Consider the following 19,668-nt stretch of genomic DNA (forward strand, 5'->3'; position numbering starts at 1 on the left):
GAGGGAGAGAGAGAACAAGCAGGGGGAGTGGCAAGCAGAAGGAGAGGGAGAAGCAGTCCCCCCAGCAGAGCAGGGAGCACAATGTGGGGCTCGATCCCAGGACCTTGGGATCAAGACCTGAGCCGAAGGCAGACACTTAACTGACTGAGCCACCCAGGCACACCACAGAGCCCACATTTTGATAAACTCTTGGAGACTAGAAGTAAGATAGTTTGTGACATGCATGCTTCCCCAAAACTAGAATAGATTTTTCTGCTAGAATAGTGGCATATCTGATGGTATTTGTTTCTTTTTTAAAAAAAATATTTATTTTTATTTTAGAGAGAAAGAGAGCATGTGAATGGGGAGAGGGGCAGAGGCAGAGAATCTCAAGCAGACTCCCCACCAAGTGCTGAGCCTGATATGGGTCTCAATCGCACGACCCATGAAATCATAACCTGAGTTGAAACCAAGAGTCGAATGCTCAACTGACTGAGCCAACCTGGCGCCTCTGATGGTATATGTTTCTTAAAGGTCCAAATATAATAAGTGGAAAAAAAGAAGATGTGATATATGTATATGATGAAATATTATTCAGCCATAAAAATGAATGAATTCTTGCCGTTTGCAACAACATGCATGGCCATTATGCTAAGTGAAATAAGTCAGAGAAAGACAAATGCTGTATGATTTCACTTACATGTGGAATCTAAAAAAGAAAACGAACAAAGAATCAAAAAGAAGAAACAGACCCATAAATACAGAAAACAAGCTGATGGTTGCCAGAGGAGAGGAGGTCAGAACATGGGAAAATGGTTGAAGAGGAGTGGGAGATAGAAGCTTCAAGTTGTGGAATGAGTAAGTCATGATGATAAAAGGTATAGCATAGGGGGGTGCCTGGATGGCACAGCAGTTAAGCGTCTGCCTTCGGCTCAGGCGTTATGGGATCAAGCCCCACGTCAGGCTCCTCCGCTATGAGGTGCCCCTTTGGTCTCCTTTTTAACACTAGTTTGCTTAATGTTTTTATCAAGAATAGATGCTGAAATTTATCAGTTTTTTTTGTACCTGTGGAGGATCATCTGCTTTTCCTTCTTTTTTTTTTTTTTTGAAGATTTTATTTATTCATTTGACAGAGACAGCCAGCGAGAGAGGGAACAGAAGCAGGGGGAGTGGGAAAGGAAGAAGCAGGCTCCTAGCAGAGAAGCCTGATGTGGGGCTCGATCCCAGAATGCTGGGATCACACCCTGAGCTGAAGGCAGACGCTTAACGACTGCACCACCCAGGCACCCCTGCGTTTCCTTCTTTATTCTGTTTATACGGTGAATTACATTGATTAATTTTTGAATATTTTATTGAAGCTTTTGCATCTATTTTCATAGGTGATATTGGTCTATAGTTTCCTTTCTTATAATATTTTGACCTCATATAAAATGAGTTGGGACATTTTCCCTTTTCTTTTATTTCCTGGATATTTGTGTGAAATTGGTATTATATCTTTCTTAAATGTTTGTTAGATTTCACCAATGAAGCCATCTGGGCTTAGAGTTTTTCTTGTTAAAAGGTTTTAAACAACAACAAAAATTTTTTATAAGATTTTATTTATTTGAGAGCCTGACGTGGCGCTCAATTCCAGGATCCCAAAGGCAGACGCTTATGTCTGAGCCACCAAGGCACCCTGAAACAAATTTTTTTTTTTTACAAATAACAATATCTTTTTAGTTTTTGATGTAGTGTTCCATGATTCATTGTTTGCATATAACACCCAGTGCTCATTACAACATGTAACCTCCTTAATACCCATCACCGGCCTTTTAAACAGATGTGCAACTATTTGGGTTATCTATTTCTTCTTTATTGAGCTTTAATAGTTTGTGTTTTTTTGTTTTGGTTTGTTTTGTTATTTTAGGAATTGGTCCATTCTGTCTAAATTGTCAAACTAATGGGCACAAAGTTGTGGATAAAGAACATGTGTTATATGTATGCAATGGACTATTTACTAAGTCACAGAAAAGAATGAAATCTTGTCATTTGCAATGACATTGATGGAGCTAGAGAGTATTATGCTGAGTGAAATAAGTCATTCAGAGAAAGACAAATACCATATAATTACATTCATCTGTGGAATTTAAGAAACAAAACAAACGATCATAGGGAAAAAAAGAGAAAGCCATCCTAGAAACCTACTCTTAACTACAGAGAAAAAAAAAACCTGATGGTTACAGAGGGGAGGAGGGTGGGAATTGGTTAAATAAGTGATGGATATTAAGGAGGTACTTGTCTTGATGAGCTCTGGGTGTTGTATGTAAGCATTGAATCACTCTATTGTACACCTGAAACTAATATTTTCACTGTATGTTAACTAACTGGAATTTAAATAAAAACTTAAAAAAAAACACGTAGAGACTTTCCCACAATTTGGGAGCCATTTAGGCAAGCAAATATTTACTATTAAGACAAAAGACAGCATTAAAAATGAAAAATCCTCAAATGTAAGGAGAATGCTTGTTCAAGTCTTTGATATGCATTTATATGAACATTAGAAAAAAAGTGTTTTAATGTAAAGGAAATCAAGTCTGAGTGCTCACCCTTTCTTCAAATATGATCTCCTACCTCGTCTTCATTTAGACTGCACACCCCTCACTACAGAACTTCATCTGTACTGACCTGCTATTTCCAGCACAGCATGATCAGCTGACTGTGAAGCTCTCTAGGTCCCATTCGTATGTGGATTTTTTTAAACCACAATTTAAAACCCTTTTTGAAGTTTGTTTTATGAACCAGAATATGGTCTAACTTGGTGAATATTCCTTGTGCACTTGTAAAGACTATGTATTTTGCTCTTGCTGAGTGGAATGTTCTATAAATGTCAATTAGATAGAGTTGGTTAATAGAGTTGTGCAGTTCTATATCCTTACCGATTTTCTGTCTACTTGTTTTATTGATTTCCAAGGAAAGAGTGTTAAATTCTCCAACTATAGTTACTGATTTTCCTATTTCTCCTTTTCAGTTTTATCACTTTTTGCTTCATGTACCCTGAAACTCTGTTGTTAACAGCATGCATATTCAGGATTGTTACAACTTTTTTTGTGAATTGATCCTTTCATCACTGTGTAATGTCCCTATTTATCCCTGGTAATATTCCTTGTTCTGAAATCTACTTGGTCTTTTTAAAATGTAGCTACTTCAGCTTTATATGAATTATATGTCTTTATATTTAAAGTGGGTTTTTTGTAGACAACATGTAGGATTTTTTTAAACCAGTGTGACAATCTCTTTTATTAGGTATATTTTGACAATTTACATTCAATGTAATTATTGGTATGGCTGGATTATATTCTACCATTTTATTTGTTTTCTGATTGTCCTCTTATTCTTCTATTGTTTTCCATTCTTGATTTCTTTTGGAATATTAGTGTTTTCAGTAGTCCATTTTAATTTATCTATTGGTATTTTGCTCTATCTCATATTTGTATGTTGGTGCTTGCCCTATGGATGACAAGTCACATAATATTGCATTGTCTACTTTTTTAAAAAAATTATTTATTTATTTGTCACAGAGAGAGAGCACAAGCAGGGAGAGTCGCAGGCAGAGGGAGAAGCAGGTTCCCCACTGAGCAAGGAGCCCAATGCAGGACTCGATCCCAGGACCCTAGGGATCCTAGGATCATGACCTGAGCCAAAGGCTTGATCCCGGGAACAATGTGGGGCTTGATCCCGGGACTCTGGGATCATGACCTCAGCTGAAGGCAGACACTTAACCAACTGAGCCACCCAGGTACCCTGCATTGTCCACTTTGAGTTAGTATTGTACTACATCAAGCAAAATTTGGCACCTTACAATTGTATGGATCTGTTTACCCTACTCCACTTATATCATTGATATATGTATTACACCTCCATATGTTGAAAATTCCACATACCACATCATGAGGCTTTTTAAAAAATATTTACCAATATATGCTATATCTGTCACTGTTCTATCATTCATACAGATCCAATTTTCCTGTGATCTCATTTCCCTTCACTTAAAAGAATTTCCTTTAGGGAAGATCAGCTGGCAATGAATTCTCATAGTTTTCCTTCATCTGAAAATGTCTTTATTTCACTTTTATTTCTGAAGATGTTTTCACTACATATAGAAGTCTTGGTTTATAGTTCTATTTGTTTAGCACTTTAAATTTTGCTTTTCTACTGTTTTCTGACCACCATGGTTTTTCAGTTTTGTTTTGTTTGACAAATCCATGGTTCTTTGAATCTTTGTTCCCCTACATACAATGTTTAATTTAAAAAACCTGATTTCAATATTTAAAAAAATCTTTGGTTTTCAGCACTTCAGTTATGATGTACCTGGGCATAGTTTTCTTTGAGTTTATTATATTTGGGGTTAGCTGAACCTCTTGAATCTTATTAGCATGACTTTTGCCAAATTTGAGAAGTTTTTTTTGTTTTTGTTTTTTTTTTAAAGATTTTATTTATTTATTTGACAGAGATAGAGACAGGCAGCGAGAGAGGGAACACAAGCAGGGGGAGTGGGAGAGGAAGAAGCAGGCTCATTGCGGAGGAGCCTGATGTGGGGCTCGATCCCACAATGCCGGGATCACACCCTGAGCCGAAGGCAGACGCCTAACCGCTGTGCCACCCAGGCGCCCCGAAATTTGAGAAGTTTTTAATCATCATTTCTTCAAATATATTTTATATGCCCATTTCTTTATCTTCTCCTGGGATTCCAATGACAAAAATGTTAAAATCTTTGATGTTGTTCCACAAGTATCTGAACATTTGTTAATATTTTTTCAATATTTTTCCTCTGTTACTCTTACTTGATAATTTCTGTTGATCTCTCTTAAATTTTAGTGACTCTTTCTTCTGTCATTTACATTATACTATGAGCCCATCAAATCATGCTTTTAAAATAATTTGAGATTTTGTATTTATTTCTAAAATTTATATTTTTTTATACTTTCATTTTTTTTCTGCTGAAACTACTATCTTTCCATTCATTTAACATGTTTACTGCATGGAGCATAATTTTAATAGCTGTGTATTCATTTTCTGTTGCTGCATAACAAATTGCCACATGCTTAGCAGCTTAAAACATCACACATTTGTTCTCTCTCAGTCTTTGTGGGTCAGGAGCCTGGGCATGGCCTAGTTGCTCAGTGTCTTATAAGGCTGTAATCAAAGTGTCACCTGAGCTACATTCTCATCTGGAGCTTGGGGTCTTCTTGCAAGCTTACATGGTTGTTGGCAGAATTCAGCTCCTTGCAGCCTGTAGTTCCCTCCCACGTGACACCCTCCATACGTAGCTTACTTTATAACATCTTGCATCTCCAAGGCCAGCAAAGAATCTCTCTTTGTAGTCTGCTAAGACAGAGTCTTATATAACATGACAATCACTCAAGTGATATCTCATCACATTTATCATGTAATATAATCTAATCAGGGGAGTGATATCCCATTGCCTTTGTCATATTCTATTGCAAGTCACATATCCTGCCTGCACTCAAGGGGGAGAGGATTACATAAAGCTGTGACTGCCAGGAAGCAAGAAATCATTTGGAGGTCTTCTTAGGATCTATTTGCCACAAGCTGCTTTCAAGTCTTTGATAACTCCAACATGTAGATCCTATAGGGTATGGCATCTGCTGATTGGTTTTCCCTTGAGAATTGGTCCCATTTTCCTGGTCGGACTGTATCCTGGGCATTGTGAAGGTTGTATCATCTAAGCCATGTGTCACACTATAATCCTATAGAGAATTTTTTGGGAAGGCACTCAACCAAGTTAGGGTCAGACCACAAATTTAATCCTGCCTTCTGTGGTTGGGGATTCCAATTTCTGTTCAATTCCAAGTCATTAGTTTGCTGTTTTATTTCTGTTCTGTGCATGTGCCACTCAAGTATTTGACCATTAGGTAGTAGTTTATTTTTTTAATATTTACTTATTTAGAGACAGAGTACATGAGTAGGGGGAGGAGCAGAAGGAGGGAGAGAGAGAGAGAGAATCTCAAGCAGACTCCCCGCTGAGCATGAAGCCTGATGCAGGGCTTGATCTCACGACCCTGAGATCATGACCTGAGCCAAAAACCAAGAGTGAGATGCTCAATAGACTGAACCACCCGGCTTCCCCAGGTGGTAGTTTAAATCTTAGTTCTTTCCTCATGCCCTTCGTTATGATCTTTTGGGTCTTACCTGCACCTGTACAGCTTAGGGATGAGCACAGGACTTGTGTGGGTTCTTTCACAGGATTAGGAGATCATTTTCTCTAGCTCTCTTCTACACAGAATTTCCTTTATGAGCCCATTCTTTTTTTTTAAATGATGTTTTATTATATTATGTTAGTCACCATACAGTACATCCCCGGTTTCCGATGTAAGGCTCGATGATTCATTAGTTGTGTATAACACCCAGTGCACCATGCAATACGTGCCCTCCTTACTACCCATCACCAGCCTATCCCATTCCCCCACCCCCTCCCCTCTGAGGCCCTCAGTTTGTTTCTCATAGTCCATAGTCTCTCATGTTTCATTCCCCCTTCTGATTACCTCCCCTTTCTTTATCCCTTTCTTCCCCTACCGATCATCCTAGTTCTTATGTTCCATAGATGAGAGAAATCATATGATAGTTGTCTTTCTCTGCTTGACTTATTTCACTTAGCATTATCTCCTCCAGTGCCATCCATGTTGTAGCAAATGTTGAGAACTCGTTCTTTCTGATAGCTGAGTAATATTCCATTGTATATATGGACCACAACTTCTTAATCCAGTCATCTGTTGAAGGGCATCTCGGCTCCTTCCACGATTTAGCTATTGTGGACATTGCTGCTATGAACATTGGGGTGCATATGGCCCTTCTCTTCACTATGTATCTTTGGGGTAAACACCCAGTAGTGCAATGGCTGGCTCATAGGATAGCTCAATTTTTAACTTTTTAAGGGACCTCTACACTGTTTTCCAGAGTGGCTGTACCAACTTGCATTCCCACCAACAATGTAGGAGGGATCCCCTTTCTCCACATCCTCTCCAACAATTGTTGTTTCTTGCCTTGTCTATTTTTGCTATTCTAACTGGCGTAAGGTGGTATCTCAGTGTGGTTTTGATTTGAATTTCTTTGATGGCTAATGATTTTGAACATTTTTTTCTTGTGTCTGTTAGCCATTTGTATGTCTTCATTGGAAAAGTGTCTGTTCATATCTTCTGCCCATTTTTTTATTTGTTTATTTGTTTCTCGTGTGTTGAGTTTGAGAAGTTCTTTGTAGATCTTGGATACCAGTCCTTTATCTGTAGTGTCATTTGCAAATATATTCTCCCATTCTGTGGGCTGCCTCTTAGTTTTTCTGACTGTTTCCTTGGCTGTGCAGAAAATTTTAATCTTGATGAAATCCCATAAATTCATTTTATCTTTTGTTTCTCTTGCCTTTGGGGATGTGTCATGAAAAAGGTTGCTTTGGCCGATGTCGTAGAGGTTGCTGCCTATGTTCTCCTCTAGGATTTTGATGGATTCCTGCCTCACATCAAGGTCTTTCATCCATTTGGAGTTTATTTTTGTGTATGGTGTGAGAGAGTGGTCAAGTTTCATTCTTTTGCATGTAGCTGTCCAATTTTCCCAGCACCATTTATTGAAGAGACTGTCTTTTTCCCACCGGATGTTTTTTCCTGCTTTATCAAATATTAGTTGCCCAAAGAGCCGCGGGTCCATTTCTGGGCTCTCTATTCTGTTCCATTGGTCTATGTGTCTGTTTTTGTGCCAGTACCATGCTGTCTTTGTGATCACAGCTTTGTAGTACAGCTCGAAATCCGGCATTGTGATGCCCCCAGCTTTGTTTTTCCTTTTCAACAGTTCCTTGGAGATTCGGGGCCTTTTCTGTTTCCATACAAATTTAAGGACTATTTGTTCCAGTTCTTTGAAAAATGTCCTTGGTATTTTGATCGGGATAGCATTGAAAGTGTAGATTGCTCTGGGTAGCATGGACATTTTAACTATGTTAATTCTTCCGATCCACGAGTATGGAATATCTTTCCATCTTTTTATGTCTTCCTCAATGTCTTTCAAGAGTGATTTATAGTTTCTAGAATATAGGCCCTTTACGTCTCTGGTTAAGTTAATTCCAAAGTAACATATGGTTTTTGGTGCTATTGTAAATGGTATGGATTCCGTGATTTCTCTTTCTTCGGTCTCGTTATTCGTGTATAGAAATGCAACTGATTTCTGAGCATTGATTTTGTATCCTGCCACGTTACTGAATTGCTCTATAACTTCTAATAGTTTGGGAGTGGCTTCTTTTGGGTTTTCCATATAGAGTATCATCTCATCTGCAAAGAGAGACATTTTGACTTCTTCTTTGCCGATTTGAATACCTTTGATCCCTTTTTGTCGTCTGATTGCTGTTGCAAGGACTTCTAGTACTATGTTGAATAATAGTGGTGAGAGTGGGCATCCTTGTCGAGTTCCTGATCTAAAGGGAAAGGCTTCCAGCTTTTCCCCATTGAGAATAATATTTGCAGTAGGCTTTTCATAGATGGCTTTTATGAGATTGAGAAATGTACCCTCTATTCCTACACTCTGAAGGGTTTTAATCAGGAAACGATGCTGTATTTTGTCAAATGCTTTTTTGGCATTGAATGAGAGGATCATATGGTTCCTGAGTCTTTTCTTGTTGATATGATGTATCACGCTGATTGATTTGTGAATATTGAACCACACTTGCATCCCAGGTATGAATCCCACTTGATCGTGATGGATAATCCTTTTAATGTACTGTTGGATTCTATTAGCAAGTATCTTGTTGAGGATTTGGGCATCCATATTCATTAGGGAGATCGGTCTGTAATTCTCCTTTTTGAGTGGGTCTTTGCCTGGTTTGGGGATCAAGGTAATATTGGCCTCATAGAATGAGTTTGGTAGCTTTCCTTCTGTTTCTATTTTTTGAAATAGCTTTAGGAGAATAGGTATTATTTCTTCTTTGAATGTTTGGTAGAATTCCCCAGGAAAACTGTCCGGGCCTGGAGTTTTGTTATTTGGAAGTTTATTTATCACTGACTCAATTTTTTCATAATTAATTGGCCTGTTTAAGAAATCAATTTCTTCCGGTTTCAATCTTGGTAGTTTATAGGTTTCCAGGAAGGATTCCATCTCTTCCAGATTGCTTAGTTTATTGGCATATAGCTGTTGATAAAAATTTCTAATAATCCTTCCAATTTCAATGGTGTTCGTCGTGACCTCTCCTTTTCCATTCATAATTTTAATAATCTGGGTCCTTTCTCTTTTCTTTTGGATAAGTCTTGCCAGTGGTCTGTCAATTTTATTGATTCTCTCAAAGAACCAGCTTCTAGTCCTGTTGATCTGCTCTACTGTACTTCTGGTTTCTGCTTGATTGATTTCAGCTCTAATTTTGGTCAACTGCTTCCTCGTGCGTGGATGAGGCCTGTCCCTCTGTTGCTGTTCCAGCTTCTTGAGGTGAGAATATAAAAACTGCATTTTAGATTTTTCTATTCTTTTGAGTGAGGCTTGGATGGCTATGTATTTCCCCCTTGGGACTGCCTTTGCAGTATCCCATAGGTTTTGGACTGTTGTATTTTCATTCTCATTGGTCTCCATAAATTGTTTAATTTGATTTTTGATTTCCTGGTTTATCGAGTCATTCCTGAGCAGGATGGTTCTTAGTCTCCAAGTGTTTGAGTTTCTTCCAAATTTTTCCTTGTGGTTGAGTTCCAGTTTCAGAGCGTTGTGGTCTGAGAATATGGAGGGGATAATTTCAGTCTTTTGGTATCGGTTGAGACCTGTTTTGTGTCCCAGAACATGGTCTATTCTTGAGAATGTTCCATGGGCATTAGAATAGAATGAGTATTCTTTGGTTCTGGGGTGTAGTGTTCTATATATATCTATGAGGTCCAACTCGTCGAGTATGGCATTCAGAGCCTTTGATTCTTTGCTTAGTTTTTGCCAGGGTGTTCTGTTTATTTCTGATAGTGGAGTGTTGAGGTCCCCTACTATTAATGTATTTTTATTTATATGTCTCTTTATTCTGGTTAAGAGTTGGCTTGTGTATCTTGCTGCTCCCCTGTTGGGGGCATATATATTTATAATTGTCATATCCACTTGTTGAATACTTCCTTTAAGAATAATATAGTGCCCTTCTGCGTCTCTAACTATAGTCTGTAGTTTAAATCCAATTTATCTGATATGAGAATTGCTACCCCAGCTTTCTTTTGAGGTCCATTTGCGTGAAAGATGGTACTCCATCCCCTTACTCTCAGTCTGAATGCATCTTTGGGTTTGAAATGAGTCTCTTGTAGACAGCAAATGGATGGGTCATTTCTTTTTATCCAATCTGCAACCCTGTGGCTCTTTATGGGAGCATTTAAGCCATTAACATTAAGACTGAGTACTGAGAGATATGCTTTTAATGCTGCCATGTTGCCAGTAAAGTCTTTGTTTGTACTGGCTGTGACTTTCTGTTCTGTATCACTCTTGGGACCTTTTTACTTTTATAGAACCCCCCGTAATATCTCCTGTAGGGCTGGTTTCGTGGTTAAGAAATTGGTTAGTGACTGGCGATTCTGAAATGTCTTTATTTCTCCATCAATTCTGAGTGACAGCCTTGCTGGATAAAGGATCCTTGGCTGCATGTTTTTCTCTGAAAGAGCTTTAAAAATGCTCCCCCAACCCTTTCTCTCATTCCAGGTCTGTGTAGACAGGTCTGACGTAATTCTGATGCCTTTGCCTTGGTACGTGAGAAATTTCTTTGCCCTGGCCGCTTTCAATACTGTATCCTTGGATCTAATATTTGCGAAATGCACTATGACGTGACGTGGCGTAGGTTTGTCATGGTTGAGCTTGGGAGGGGTCCTCTCTGCCTCTTGGACATGAATGTTTCCCTCGCTAGATTAGGGAAGTTTTCAGCTACAATTTGTTCAAATATCTCTTCTAGACCTCTGTTTTTCTCCACCCCCTCGGGGATGCCGATGATTCTAACATTGAATCGTTTCATTGAGTCAGTAATCTCCCGTAACCTACATTCGTGGGCTTGGATTTTTTTAAGAGCAGCTTCTGTTTTGGTTTTTTCCTCTATTAACCCATCCTCCAATTCACTAACCCGTTCCTCTGCTTCTGTGACCCTGGCTGTCAGAGCCTCTAGTTTTGCCTGCATTTGGCTCATAGAATTTTTAATTTCTGTCAGATTCGCTCTCATTTCTGTCCTTAGGGATTCTATATTCTCAGTAACCTTTTCGTTAATAGTTTTTTCTATTCTACTCATCATTTTGACCATCGTTACTCTGAATTCCATTTCTGATACTTTGGTTACATCCATATCCATCATTTCTGTGGCAGAGGCCACAGACTCACTGTCTTTTCTTTGCTGGTGTGGGGGGGCGCTTCTCCTTCTTGTCATTCTGATGAGGAGAGGTTGCGGGGTTGTCCAGAGCCCAAATTATTGACTGGGTCCCAGGCCGTGCCCCTTGTTTTGTAGGGATCTTAGGGATGTGGGCTCTTCTTTAAAGATTTTATTTATTTATTTATGTGGCAGCCAACCAGCGAGAGAGGGAACAGAAGCAGGGGAGTGGGAGAGGAAGAAGCAGGCTCCCAGCGGAGGAGCCCGATGAAGGACTCCTTTCCGCAACGCCAGGATCACGCCCTCAGCCGAAGACAGGCGCTCCATGAATGCGCCACCCCAGCGCCCGGGTTGTGGGCTTCTTGATTTTTCAGCCTACCTTCTGGGGGAGGGGCCTGCGGTGCCGATACTCAGGCAACCCTGTTTGGGTAGTCTCCTTGTTCCCTGCGAGGGGGGATGGGGATGGGCACTCTCTGAGCCGGTATTTCCAGGCTTTTGTTCTCTGGCGGCTTTCCCTGGCGGTTTGCTGTGCCTCTTCTGAGAGTCACAGCAGTAGGAGCCGAATTTCAGCCTCTGTCACAGAACAGAGGGATTGCGGCCCGTTCTCTACTAATATTCTGGCCACTTTAACTCTGTTACTGTTGGTGCTGCTCAACCCTGCAGCATCCCGGGATGTGCGCCCCACACCCGGCGTCCCAGCCCTCACTTCCAGGGCCAGCGCATCTCTGTCCTTTGTGTTTCCAACGCAGCCAGCCGCCAGCCGCCCCGCGCGCGCGCTCCGGTAGCTCCCGGTCTCAGTCTGGATCCAGTGAGTGCGCCGGGATTCCGGTGTTCCACGAGATGCCTGGTGGCGCGCGCCCTCGGCTCCCGGTCTCAGTCTGCTGTTTTGCGGGTGCCGTCCGCGAGCCCCGCCCGCTCTTCTGTGCAAGTGGCTACCGCTTCCCAGCGTCCGAATGTGGCAGCTCCCTCCCCCTTCCGTTTATCTTCCGATATCTGTGCACGGTTTCATGGCTCCCCGCTTCGTACCTCAATACTCAGTGCTGGCGATGTTCATTTGTAGAGATCCAGGTGCATCTTCCTGCGTCTCAGGCTGGTTCCGTGGTTGTTTAGGCTGGTCTGGTACCTATCCAGCTCGACTCGGGGGACCGGCTGAAAAAGGTGTCTCCTACTTCTCCGCCATCTTAACTCCTCCTCCGGTATTAGTGTCTTTTTTTTTACTCACACAATCTCTGCCTGTGATTCTACAGCATGTGGGGGACCTGGGCAGTTCAGCTGGTTAAGCATCTGACTTTTGATTTCCGCTCAGGTCTTGGTTTCAGGGTTGTGAGTTCAAGCCTGGCGTTTGAACTGGCGCCCAGCATGGAGCCTGGTAATCGAGGTGACTATCTGTGTTAGCTAGTAGGCTTTATCCAGAGGAAAAGCACACTTCTATCTTCATGACAGGAGGTAGTTTTCTATGAGCCCATTCTTGAGGCCATGGTGGCCCCTTTCCTGGTTCCTCTGGCCAGAAAGACAGAATATCCCTTGGATATTTGGTTGCTTACAGCCATCACTGCCAAACAACTCCATGACTGGGCAAAAATGCTAGAGAAAACAAAACAGAATTACATTCCACTCTTTGGCTCACAGTAGTCCCTATTATGGTTACTCTGCCTAGTAATACAGGGTTTTTATTCAAATTTTCAGCAATCATGTCACTATGCTGCTGTGAAGCTCTGCAACTGGGATCCACCCTCAAGAAAAATCTGCAAGAGAAAAAATATATAGAACATCCACCTTGTTGCAGGCCCCTTCTCTAAGTTTTAAGTTCCTTTTGCAATCTACCTGTTTTGATTACTTTTAAGTCTTCAGGTACTTGATTTTTTTTTATTTTGTCCATCATTTTTAATTGTTTATCAGAAGAAGAGATAGGTTATAGTTGGCTTATTCTATTTTGGCCAGAACTGAAATTTGTCCTTTCACTTGTAACGTATCTGTATATTTATATTTTTAGTAGGTTTCTTATAGACAATAAATAGTTTGTGCTTTTTAAAAAATCCAGTCTGACAATATATGGCTTTCAATTTGAATGTTTAGATCATTTTCATTTAATGTAATTGTGGTTATATTTGGGTTTGAAGCTACCATTTTGGTATTTGGATTCTATTTGTTTCATTTGCTCTTCAGAGTTTTTTCCCCTCTATTCTTGCCTTCTTTTGAGGTAACTGAATTTTTTTTTAATGATTTCACTTTATCTCCACTATTGGCTTATTAGCTATACACCTTTGTTTTTTGTGGTTGCAGTAGGTTGCTCTTATTACAACCTCCCTTAAAGTAATATTACACTATTTTACATACAGTGTAAGAACTATAGACCTTTATTTTGCCTTTTCCAGCCTTTGTGCTATTGTTGCTATATATACATTTTACTTTTACACATACTATAAACCCCACAATTCATGTTATTATTTTTACTTTAAACAGTCATTTATCTTTTAAGGAATTTTTTAAAATGACAAAAGGTCTATATTTAGCATTTATGGCACCCTGTATTCCTTTATATAAATCAAAGTCTGCTTCTGGAATTCTTTTTCTTCTACCTGAAGAGCTTCATTTATATTTTTTTTTATAGTGTAGGTTTGCTGCTGATTAAATCTCTTAGCTTTTGTTTGCCTGAAAAAGTCTGTATTTAGTGCTCAATTTTGAAAGACAACTTCATTGGGTAAAAAATTCCAGGTTGACAGATTTTTCTTTCATCACTTTAGTCACTCCACTGCCTTCTAAATAGCGTGATTTCTGATGAGATGTCTATGATCATTCTTACCTTTGTTCCTCTATATAATATGCCTTTAATTTGAATGCTTTTAGCATTTTTCTCTTAATGACTGGTTAATGGAATGAGATTATGGACACCTTAGTTTTGTTCTCTTTGTGTTTATTGTGCTTCGGTTTTGTTGACCTTGAATTTTCGGGTTTATCATTTTTAATAAATTGGCAAATTTTGGCTATTATTATTTTTTCCCTGTATCTTATTGAGAGTCCAATTATCTATTCATTTTTAGAAAATTTTAGTCATTTTGCTCTTGGTGCTTCATTTGGGATGATTTCTATTGCTTAGTCTTCAAGTTTACTGATCTTTTTCTTCAGTATTTAATCTATTGTTGATCCCATTCAGTATTCTTTTCATTATAGGTATCATATTTCTAATCTTTAGACATTCTATTTTTTATTTCTGTAAGTCACTAGTGATGTCCCCTATTTCTTTCCTGATTCTACTAATTTGATTATTATCTCTGTTTTGTCTTGTCAGTATAGCTAAAAGTTTCTCAATTTTTTAGATCTTTTCAAATAATCAACTGTTGCTTTTATTGATTTTCCCTATTATTTTTCTATTCATATTTGAGTAATCTCCATTCTAATCTTTTTATTTCCTTTCTGCTGCTTGCTTTGGGTTTAGTTTGCTCTTCTTTTCCAGTGTCTTAAGATAGGTTATCGATTTGAGATCTTTTTAAATATAGACCCACCTATAAATTTCTAAGTATTATTTTAGCTATATCCCATAAGTTTGATGTCATGTCTTCATTTTTATACACCTCAAAATATTTTCTAATTTCCACTGTGATTTCTCCATTGACCTATGGATCATTTAAAAGTATGTTCTTTAATTTCCACATATTTGTGAATTTCTCAAATTTAGTTCTGTTACTGATTTCTAATTTCATTTCACTGTAGTCAGAGAAGATTATTTGCATGATTTATGTCTTTAAATTTATTGACACTTGTTTTATGGCCTAGCATGTGACCTAACCTGGAATGTTCCATATACATTTGACAAGAGTTTATATTCTGCTATTTTGGGATGGAGTGTTCTATTTATGACTATTGTGTCTATTTGGTTTATAGTTTTGTTCAAGTCTTCTATATCTTTGTTGGTCTTCTGCCTAGTTGTTTTAGTCCTTGCTGAAAGTGGGATATTGAAGGCATTGGCTATTATTATTGAATCACCTGTTTCCTCCTTCAATTCTGTTAGATTTTGCTTCATATATTTTGGAGCTCTGTTGTTGTTAGGTACATACATGGTTTATGATTATTATGTTTTTGTGATGGATTGACTTTTCTATCATTATACAATGTCCCTGTTTATCTTTAGTAAATTTTTTGTTCTTAAATCTATTTTGTTTGATATTATAGCCACTCCAACTTTCTTGCTGTTTGCATGATATATCTTTTTCTGTTCTTCTACTTTCAACCAATTTATATCTTTGAATCTAAAGTATATGTCAAACTCAACACCCAAAAATCCAAAAAATCCAGTCAAGAAATGGGCACAAGGGGTGCCTGGGTGGCACAGTCGTTAAGTGTCTGCCTTCAGCTCAGGGCGTGATCCCAGCGTTCTGGGATCGAGCCCCACATCAGGCTCCTCCACTGGGAGCCTGCTTCTTCCTCTCCCACTCCCCCTGCTTGTGTTCTCTCTTTCACTGGCTCTCTCTGTCAAATAAGTAAATAAAATCTTAAAAAAAAAAAAGAAAAAGAAATGGGCACAAGACACGAACAGACATTTCTCCAAAGAAGATGTGCAAATCTCCAACAGACACATGAAAAAAATGCTCACCGTCAGTTGTCATCAGGGAAATACAAATCAAAACCACAATGAGATACCACCTCACACCAGTTAGAATGGCTAAAATTAACAACTCAGGAAACAACAGATGTTGGTGAGGATGTGGAGAAAGGGGAACCCTCTTATGCTGCTGGTGGCAATGCAAACTGGTATAGCCATTCTGGAAAATAGTATGGAGGTTCTTCAAAAAGTTAAAACTAGAACTACCCTATTACCCAGCAATTGCACTACTAGCTATTTATCCAAAGGATACAAACATAGTGATTCAAAGGGGCATGTGCACCCCAATGTTTATAGAAGCAATATCCACAATAGCCAAAATATGGAAAGAGCCCAGATGTCCATTGACAGATGAATGGATAAAGAAGATGTGTATATGTACACAATGGAATATTACTCAGCCATCAAAAAGAATGAAATCTTGCTATTTGCAACATAATGGATGAAACTAAAGGGTATTATGCTTAGTGAAATGAGTCAGTCAGAGGAAGACAAATAGCATATGATTTCACTCGTATGTGGAATTTAAGAAACAAAACAGATGAACATAGGAGAAGGGAAGGAAAAATAAAATAAGATGAAAACAGAGAAGGAGGCAAACCATAAAAGACTCTTTACTATAGGAAACAAACAGGGTTGCTGGAGAGGATGTGGGTAGGGGGATGGGATAATTGGGTGATGGGCACTTGAAGTAATGAGTACAGAGTGTTGTATGCAACTGATGAATGACTAAATTCTACCTCTGAAACTAATAATACAGTACATGTTCATTAAATTGAATTTAAATTAAAAAACTTTTAAACTTCTAAAAATTAAAATTAAGAAATAATGTATATGTCCTATAGACAGCATATAATTGAATCTTATTTTTTAATACAGTATGACAATGTCTGATTTTTGATTGGATTGTTTAAATCATATTTAATGTTCTTACTGATGTAGTTGAATTTGTATCTGTCACTTTACTTTTGGTTTTCTATGTTTTGTGTCTTTTTCCCCTCTATTTGTGTTTTAATGCTTTCTTTTGATTAAAATAATATTTTCTAGCATAATATTATAATTTTGATTTTTTTCCACTATATTTTGGTTACTTTCCTGCTTTTTGCTCTAGAGCTTACCATTACCTTTAGTTTATCATAACCTAGTTCATATTTTTACCAACTCAATTCGTGTGAGAGATGGACATCTTACCCATGTATAGCTCTATCCTGCGTCCCCTTTTTGTGCTATTATTATTTGTTATATATCTCTATGTTACAGACCCAACAATATGCTATATTTATTATCTTATAGAATTTATATTTAAAGAAGTTGAGAGAATAACGGCAAGGAAGTATATCCTTATAGAGTTTATCACACTAATCTTTCTCTTACTGTTCTGATTTGCTTCAGTTTTTCCTGTAGATTCAAGTTACCATTGGGTGTCATTTCCTTACTTCAGTACAGCTTGTTCTCATCCACCTCCCTGGTGCTGCTATTGCCAAACTTATTATATTTCTATATGTTTTTTGCCCAATCATGTCATATGACACATATTTTCATACAAATATATTAATTAAAAGAAATGAGAAAAATATACATTCGAGTATCTTTTATAATTATAGAATTACCTTTACTAGTGCTCTGTGTTTTTTATTGTGGGATCAAATTATCATCAGGGTCACTTTATTTCAGTCTGAATAACTTCTTTTAGCATTTCTCATCAGGCAGATTTGCTAGCAACAAATTCTCTCAGTCTTTGTTTTTCTGGGATTATCTTTATTTTACCTTCATTTTTGAAAGGTCGTTTTTCTGGATACGAGATTCTTGGTTAACATTTTTTTCTTTCCTTTCGATACTTTAAAAATATCATCATACTGCTTTTCAGCTACCATTGTCTTTGATAGTACTTCAGCTGTTAAACTTATTGGGTTCCCTTGTGTGTGATGAGTTCTTTATCTCATGCCGCTTTCAGGATTTTAACCTTTTGTGTTTCAACATTTTTGCTGTTATTTGTTTGGGTGTGGATCTCTTTACCTTTATCTTACTTAGAGTTTATTGAACTTTTTGTATGTATAGGTTACTGTTTTTCACCAAATTTGTGGAGTTTTTCAGCTATTATTTCTAATATTTTTCTGCCTTTTTCTAGCTCATTCTATTAATCTCTTACATATATTGGCTTATTTAATGGAGTCCAGCATTGGACTGATGCTCTGTTCATTTTGGTTCATTTTCTATTTTCTTTGGATTGCACAATTTACCAGTCTTTCTTCAAGTTCACTGATACTTTATTCTGCCTGTAAAATCTGTATATAACTCCTCTAATAAATTTTTCACTTCAGTTATTATAATTTTACTCTAGAATTTCCATGTGGGTTTTAAAAATTCTATTTATTTAGATTCTGTATTTGATGTGGGATTATTTGTGTGTGTGTGTGTGTGTGTGTGTGTGTGTGTGTGTTTTCACTTTAAATTTTAGTTAGTGAACATACAGTGCAATATTGGTTTCTGGGATAGAATTCAGTGCTCATCACAACAAGTGCCCTCTTTGATACCCATCACCCGTCTAGCCCATCCCCCAGGATATGGCATTGTTATGATAGCTTCCTTTATTTCTTTAACAATGGTTTCCTTTAGTGTTTTAAAAATATTCATACTATCTGCTTTGAAAATTTTATTTGCCAAGTCCAATATCTGAGCCCTCCTAAAGACTGTTTCTATTGCCTACTTTTTACCCCCTTTCTATGAGTCATACTTTCCTGTTTCTTTGCATGTCTTGTATTGTTTTGCTGTTGCTGAAAACTGGACATTTTAGATGATTTATTGTAGAAACATGAATACAGATTACAGCCCCCCCCTTTCTGGTCTGCCTCTTGTTGTCTTTTGTTGATTTGTTTTGTAACTTAGCTGTACTAGTTCATTAAAATCTATTTCCCTCACTGTGTCAAGCCTCTGATATTTCTTCAGAGGGTACAGGTTTGGAGTGTGCATAGTCACCTTGGTATGGAAGCGTTTTAGCAGAACCTATTTGTCTCTTTCTCTGGTCTCTCTGTTGTCTGTCTCTATTGGTACAGTCAGCTATTACCACCATTAATTGCTACCTGGTTGTTTTATTGTTTTTGATAATATCCTGGGGCATAAATTATTCCATCTAATACGATTAGATTCAGGCCCTTATCCAGGGGTAGTTTGTTTGGTTTTTTAAGATATTTATTTATTTATTTATTTATTTATTTATTTATTTATTTTTAAAGATTTTATTCATTTATTTTAGAAAGAGCAGGGGGAGGGGCAGAGAGGTATATTCCCTACTGAGCAGGGCTCCCAATGTGGGGGCTGAGATCCTGAGATAATGACCCAACCCAAAACCAAGAGTCAGCTGCCCAACAAACTGTGCCACCCACACACCCCTGCAGGGGTAGTTTTGAGACCAATAGTTGAGATTTATTCTGACCCTGGGAAGCCTCTTCTTAGCTATATCTTTCCCTGGTTCTCTCTCTTTAGCTTCTAGCTGATGCATGGTTTTGGTACCATGGAGCAACCAGCCCCTACTTAAGGGCTCACTACTGTTATCACCATTGTTTTCGATAGTGCTCTGAGGATTGAACTTCCTCATGTTCTGTTCAAAATAAAGTCAGTTCTCTTGGGGAGAGTTCTGGAGCTCTCTATTTTTATCATCTTTCTGTTCTGCTAGGAAAATATCTATACCATTCCTCCAGAGCTGGAGGTTAAGACTGTCAAATAAAGGAATATAGGGTGCCATAAATGCTAAATATAAGAC

The 19,668-nt window shown here is 38.2% G+C and overlaps 1 protein-coding gene across 5 annotated transcripts in view; it reads left to right on the forward strand.

Moving 5' to 3' along the window:
- The window catches only part of EDA (ectodysplasin A), a 428,098-nt gene that overhangs the window by 112,972 nt on the left and 295,458 nt on the right, over positions 1-19,668 (forward strand). The gene's annotated exons all lie outside the window — the stretch shown is intronic.

Source organism: Ursus arctos, chromosome X (genome assembly GCF_023065955.2).
Source record: "Ursus arctos isolate Adak ecotype North America chromosome X, UrsArc2.0, whole genome shotgun sequence".
Lineage (NCBI taxonomy): Eukaryota > Metazoa > Chordata > Mammalia > Carnivora > Ursidae > Ursus > Ursus arctos.